Source organism: Podarcis melisellensis (genome assembly GCF_964234715.1).
Source record: "Podarcis melisellensis genome assembly, chromosome: 15".
In the NCBI taxonomy this organism is placed as follows: domain Eukaryota; kingdom Metazoa; phylum Chordata; class Lepidosauria; order Squamata; family Lacertidae; genus Podarcis; species Podarcis melisellensis.
This window is the reverse complement of record NC_138532.1, coordinates 13272116-13279477: the sequence shown is the minus strand read 5'-3', so window position 1 is coordinate 13279477 and position 7362 is coordinate 13272116. Positions and strand designations below refer to the sequence as shown.

At 47.2% G+C, this 7362-nt stretch overlaps 1 long non-coding RNA gene across 1 annotated transcript; it reads left to right on the top strand.

Moving 5' to 3' along the window:
* Window positions 1-202: 202 nt before the first annotated feature.
* Window positions 203-3301, top strand: LOC309357470. Its single transcript, XR_014163140.1, has 3 exons — window positions 203-291; window positions 1064-1183; window positions 3119-3301. It is a non-coding gene; the product is annotated as an uncharacterized lncRNA (long non-coding RNA).
* Window positions 3302-7362: the final 4061 nt, after the last annotated feature.

Here is a 7362-nt window from a genome sequence, read left to right as displayed (position 1 = left end):
AAAGAAGGCATCGTGGACACAGGAGAAATCTGCAGTTCATCAGCCTCACAGCTTGGAGGATGCATACTGCACTGCCAGCCTGAATATCATCCTCAGCCCAGTTGAGGATTGATTGCCCCACAGACTTTTTAAAGGAGGAGGTGTTTGCTAAGCTTCTTCCCTTATCCCAGTTCTGCTTGTTCCCCAGTTCACAGAGGCCACCATCTGAACCAACTGGTAGGATTTCCTCAACAACGAAGATGAAAAAGCTTCTGGCGTTTGGGATATGGATGCTTCTTTGCCTTTGTACTGGTAAGTCTCTAAAGGACAACCGGAAGAGCAAAAGTATTTTCAAATCTCAAGCTACGGTCTCGACATTTTGTAAACCAGCAATGACATTTTTCACATGCAAAAGCTGAGATGGATTTTGCATACGCCAGATTGCTGATACAAATGGTAAGCAGAGATTTGTTTGTTTGTTTCTTTTTCAACATGGTATTTGACTTCTGACCTCCATTCATGAGATACACAAAGATTCAAACGCACTTCTGGTTTATGTCTGTGGACCAGTTTGTATGATCAGCAGGATCGCGTGCTTCCCTGTTCTCTGCTTAGTTCTTGAAATTGGGGCTGTAGGTATATGGTGGTGGTGGTGGGGAGGGTTTATGGCTGGGGGCTCACCGAGATTGACTTTGTTCCTCTTGCTTCCTTCCCTCTTATTCTCACCTTCTGGGTTAAATAACTCCTAGCTTTCATTCCCTCCCTGCATCTTATTCAGTTGCCAGCTTATTGTTCCTCCTCTTTACTTTAAGGAAGTTGGGGGCAGTGGGAGGGGCACTGCACATGGTGTTGGGGTCCTGGAATTTTTCATCTTCATCCATCACAGTTTTGAACCCAGCTCCCCTACTTCACTCTACCCAATAGCACTTGCTGGTATGGTGCCATGTGTGTTTTGCTTTCCTGTTACAAACAGATTTGAACAAAACACCACGAAACCCTCCTGAATGATAAGCCCTCCACATTGATTCTTGTCTCTCCCTCCTTCCATCCTTCCCCAATTTCTGTTCCACTCACTCTTCTGCAGCAAATGCCTTTTGGTGTTACTATTGCGAAATAAAGCTTCCAGCGACTGCTTGTCCTCCAGAAGCAGAATTTTGTTGGGCCGGGATGGGAGCATCATGTTCCACACTGAACACTTATGTCAGTAAGTATGCAAGTGAGTTGGACTAACCCAGCAGGCTGAGGGATCCATTCCCTCAGGAGTAATGCTTGGGAGTGGAGCTGTGTGCCTGCTGTAAGACCAGAGGCAATAAGTAGGTAGGACATCAAATGAGAATCTGATCACTTAGCCACACAAAAGCCAAAGGTTTCTACACCTCCACAGCTCTCTCTGTCTGCACAAACAGGAAACATTCTCACATTCCAAGGACACATTCTGGCCATCCGGGAGAACTTGAGAAGGCTGTGGAGCAGTGGAGCGTGTGGTCTGAGGAGCAGGGATGCAGCCTGGGGCCAGAGAGAGGTCATTCCCCACCAATGCACTACAGCAGAGATGATTCCAGGTTGGCCTTGGTGAAAATGCCCTTACTCTGAGCAGCTCCGCCGATTCTGAAGGATGTATAGTAGCAGGTCATGCCTCAGACGTTATCTCCACCTTCAGAGGGTTTGTTTTCACTGGCTGTACAATGTTCTCCCTGATGAAATGCAAGGGCATCTACCCGTATTGGCATTCTGCTGGCTCTTGAAGATGCCGAGCTGTGTCTCTTCCCCAGGAGACTGTGCCAGTACTGATGGCCTTCAAGCAGCTTTCCCTTTCAATGTAACATTGCCCTAAAATGATTGTTTTTCACGTATGGATGAATGGTGCCTCTTCACTTATAGAGGAGGAAGGAAAGCTCATTTGAATTGGGCCCTACATCTGCTCCTTGCTCTTGGCGAAGCCACCCAACCTGTTTCTACCTGCTTGACCTCACCCTAGGTACTAAAGCTGCTCAGAAGATCCAACTCACATGGTCAATGAATGCATGTGGAGGCAATGGGAATGTACCCTTTAGCCATGGCGCATCAGCATCAGTGCACCCACAGGCCATGACCCCCTAGTGGCCATGCAGTAGGTTCTTCTATGCAAGGGGGAACCCTTTCAGAGTAGGTCCTCCTTCAGATTAATGCTGGATTGTGGCCACCAGGGAGTCATGGCCAGGAGTCAAAACAGAGAAGGCATACTTTGCAAGTGCTACCTTTCTCCCCTATCTTCATGCACATTAATTCAACTTGTTTGTGTGTTCTGGCATCTACTGAATGGCGATTTGGTCACCCAAAAGTGTGACCTGATGCTCAGAGTGGATGGAATTTTGGGAACCCCCCAAATTGGGACTATATTCATCTATCTATTTTGTGTCCTCTCCCCGTTCTTCATTCTGTAAGACTCATGGGGTGGGGACACATCTACTGTACTTCCTTGATAATGGGGACTACTCAGAAATTTCCCCTTTCCCATTTTTGTAAGAAAATTTCATTATTTGTGAGCTTGTTTCATTGAGCAAAGAAACAGTATTCATTTTGCTGAGGAAGCCTATAAGGCCCCTGTGACTGAGCATAGATACAAAATATAGTTTGCTCATTGACATTTGAGATCTCAGGGAATCAATAATAATAATAATAATAATAATAATAATAATAATAATAATAATAATTAATTTATTATTTATACCCTGCCCATCTGGCTGGGTTTCCCCAGCCACTCTGGGCGGCTTCCAACTGAATATTAAAAACAATACAGCATTAGACATTAAAAACTTCCCTAAAGAGGCCTGCCTTCAGTTGACTTTTAAAAGTAAAATAGTTATTTATTGCCTTGACATCTGCTGGGAGGGTGTTCCACAGGGCGGGTGCCACTACCGAGAAGGCCCTCTGCCTGGTTCCCTGTAACCTTACTTCTCGCAATGAGGGAACCACCAGAAGGCCCTTGGCGCTGGATCTCAGTGTCTGGGCTGAACGATGGGGGTGGAGACACTCCTTCTGGTATACAGGACTGAGGCCGTTTAAGCCTCAAGAGAGATCAGTGATAACAGAGCAGAGGGTACCGAGTGTTTCATGCATTGTACAAGGTCTCTTACATTCTCTCTTTTTTGGCTTCTAGGGAATACAAAGATTGGTTCTGTGGTGGGTTGTACCCAGGACTGTAGGAATTCACATTCAGTGACACTTGGTTTAATGCTGGAGGAGGTCATATGCTGCCCCACTGAGTACTGCAATTCCTAAGCTTGCATAGGCAGTGGAGCGGAGCCTAGGACAGAAAAAGCCTCAACATCAAGATGCTTGTCACTCTTTTGATAAATTGGAGGACACATTTCAGCACAGCGATGCTCTTTCCCGTCCTCTCTTGTCTCTCTGCAAACGCAGTCTGCAGCTGCCATCATCAGCCATGATGCATGTCTCCTTCCATTTGCTTTGCTGTCAAGAACCAAACAGATATTGGGGGTCAAGTCACACACACACACACACACACACACACACACCTTATTGGTTTTGGATCCTGTTCTAGGGACTAGTTTTTAAGGTCCAGTTCTTGAGATGCCTTCAGGGCCAACATCTTACTCTCCATTTGTGGCCAAGGCCTTGAGGACTGGAAGCTGAGAAGAAAGGACAGCTTTGTGTGGTGGGGAGGGATTGTGCTACCCCTTTACTGCCCCTCTTTGAAATTGAATTCATTTGACTGAATTAATTGCTTCAGAGGGGACTTTGTACATACTTTAAAATAAATAAATACAGAAAACATTGTGGGGAAAGATACACCTGACTGCGTGTCATGCAAAGTTTCCATTAACTTGCTTACTTCTCTGGAAATAACTTGCTTTGATTAAAACCAATCAAACTTTTCTGAAGCACCAAAACTTTGTACGGGTATTTTTCTGTGTGAATAATTTCATAAAGTTCCTATCAGTTTATCCTCACAACAATTTAAAGGACTACCTAGACGGCTTGAGCAGGAAGTAATGGTGCACAAGTTGCCTGCCTTTTGCTGGAGTTGGGTTCTTGTACTCACAAGAGACACCATTCAACCACCTGCGTGGCCTTGGTGGGCGAACTCCAGACCACGATGTTCTTCTGCTCCTGGGCATTGATGTTATCATTTTCTGCATTCTTGTGTACTAGGCCTGAGCCATGATGTGTGGGGTGACATTATGCCAGGTGCCCATCACAGTGTGCTTGGAGTGGGAGGAGGAAGTTGAGAACAGCTAATTCTTATTCTAGCATATTTCAAATCAGTGGTACATTTCCACACTCGGTTTGCTGCTTTAGAGCATTTCCAGAGATTCAGTAAGAGGGTGCTGAAAAAGAAGGCATCGTGGACACAGGAGAAATCTGCAGTTCATCAGCCTCACAGCTTGGAGGATGCATACTGCACTGCCAGCCTGAATATCATCCTCAGCCCAGTTGAGGATTGATTGCCCCACAGACTTTTTAAAGGAGGAGGTGTTTGCTAAGCTTCTTCCCTTATCACATTTCTGCTTGTTCCCCAGTTCACAGAGGCCACCATCTGAACCAACTGGTAGGATTTCCTCAACAACGAAGATGAAAAAGCTTCTGGCGTTTGGGATATGGATGCTTCTTTGCCTTTGTACTGGTAAGTCTCTAAAGGACAACCGGAAGAGCAAAAGTATTTTCAAATCTCAAGCTACGGTCTCGACATTTTGTAAACCAGCAATGACATTTTTCACATGCAAAAGCTGAGATGGATTTTGCATACGCCAGATTGCTGATACAAATGGTAAGCAGAGATTTGTTTGTTTTTCAACATGGTATTTGACTTCTGACCTCCATTGCGCGGACAGGCGGAGCCCCCAGATCCTGCGCGGTCCCCCCGTCATGTGGAATAACGACTCAAGACAATGTGCTATGGGATTAAATTGGCCACAACTTTATTAAATTTCAAATGTGGGTAGACCTTGGCTCAGGCATTGGGCGTTCTGCCTCCCCAGTCCCCAGCCGGGGCCCTAGGGAGCATCAGGGTTATCCAGTGTGTGGGGGGGGGGATGGGCCGGCTCTGGAAAACATATGTTCAAGCAGAGATAGCCGCCCCCGTAACGCCGCCGCAGGGGAGAGCAATGACGACATTTCAGCGTACGGTCAAAGCCTCCCTTCAGAAAACCCCTTTAACGGGGAACCCTGGTATCGCCGCCGCAAAGAGGAAGATGGACAAAAGGATTCCGCCCAAGGCCTGATACCGCCAAAGTTGTGACGTTTTGCTACGGGAAAGGCGAAACCTGCCAATGCAGGGAAATTCCTTTCTGGCCCTTTAACAGCGACCTTAACGTAGCAGCGCCCGCATACCTGTGAAGAAAAGTTAACCTGCAAAACCTGTGAGGAAAAATTAACCTGCAAAATAAGACATTGACTGAGGGTGGGTAGGGTGGGAGAAGCTCTGGAGCCAAGTGAGAATTCCCAGGTAAGATCCTCCCTCCTTTGTGTGGGCAGGTAATCCCTCCCCTACCTGGCCTGGTCTCCTTGGCAACCCTTCCCCCAGGTGGGATTGGCCAACTGACTGAGGTAGGTGGAGACCTCCAGGTATCCCACCTGAGGGAAGGCAAAGCCAAGCCTATGCTGTTGGAGCCGCTCCAGATCTAGGGCCTGAACGCGTCCACGCAAAGGGCGCCCCCCGTTTTAAGCGGGGAGCGGTCATTAATGAGATACACAAAGATTCAAACACACTTCTGGTTTATGTCTGTGGACCAGTTTGTATGATCAGCAGGATCGTGTGCTTCCCTGTTCTCTGCTTAGTTGTTGAAATTGGGGCTGTAGGTATATGGTGGTGGTGGTGGGGAGGGTTTACGGCTAAGGGCTCACCGAGATTGACTTTGTTCCTCTTGCTTCCTTCCCTCTTATTATCACCTTCTGGGTTAAATAACTCCTAGCTTTCATTCCCTCCCTGCATCTTATTCAGTTGCCAGCTAATTGTTCCTCCTCTTTACTTTAAGGAAGTTGGGGGCAGTGGGAGGGGCACTGCACATGATGTTGGGGCCCTGGAATTTTTCATCTTCATCCATCACAGTTTTGAACCCAGCTCCCCTACTTCACTCTACCCAATAGCACTTGCTGGTATGGTGCTATGTGTGTTTTGCTTTCCTGTTACAAACAGATTTGAATGAAACCCTCCTGAATGATAAGCCCTCCACATTGATTCTTGTCTCTCCCTCCTTCCATCCTTCCCCAATTTCTGTTCCACTCACTCTTCTGCAGCAAATGCCTTTTGGTGTTACTATTGCGAAATAAAGCTTCCAGCGACTGCTTGTCCTCCAGAAGCAGAATTTTGTTGGGCCGGGATGGGAGCATCATGTTCCACACTGAACACTTATGTCAGTAAGTATGCAAGTGAGTTGGACTAACCCAGCAGGCTGAGGGATCCATTCCCTCAGGAGTAATGCTTGGGAGTGGAGCTGTGTGCCTGCTGTAAGACCAGAGGCAATAAGTAGGTAGGACATCAAATGAGAATCTGATCACTTAGCCACACAAAAGCCAAAGGTTTCTACACCTCCACAGCTCTCTCTGTCTGCACAAACAGGAAACATTCTCACATTCCAAGGACACATTCTGGCCATCTGGGAGAACTTGAGAAGGCTGTGGAGCAGTGGGGCGTGTGGTCTGAGGAGCAGGGATGCAGCCTGGGGCCCGAGAGAGGTCACTCCCCACCAATGCACTATAGCAGAGATGATTCCAGGTTGGCCTTGGTGAAAATGCCCTTACTCTGAGCAGCTCCGCCGATTCTGAAGGATGTATAGTAGCAGGTCATGCCTCAGACGTTATCTCCACCTTCAGAGGGTTTGTTTTCACTGGCTGTACAATGTTCTCCCTGATGAAATGCAAGGGCATCTACCCGTATTGGCATTCTGCTGGCTCTTGAAGATGCCGAGCTGTGTCTCTTCCCCAGGAGACTGTGCCAGTACTGATGGCCTTCAAGCAGCTTTCCCTTTCAATGTAACACTGCCCTAAAATGATTGTTTTTCATGTATGGATGAATGGTGCCTCTTCACTTATAGAGGAGGAAGGAAAGCTCATTTGAATTGGGCCCTACATCTGCTCCTTGCTCATGATGAAGCCACCCAACCTGTTTCTACCTGCTTGACCTCACACTAGGTACTATACCTGCTCAGAAGATCCAACTCACATGGTCAATGAATGCATGTGGAGGCAATGGGAATGTACCCTTTAGCCATGGCCCCCTAGTGGCCATGCAGTAGGTTCTTCTGTGCAAGGGGGAACCCTTTCAGAGTAGGTCCTCCTTCAGATTAATGCTGGATTGTGGCCACCAGGGAGGCATGGCCAGGAGTCAAAACAGAGAAGGCATACTTTGCAAGTGTTACCTTTCTCCCCTATCTTCATGCA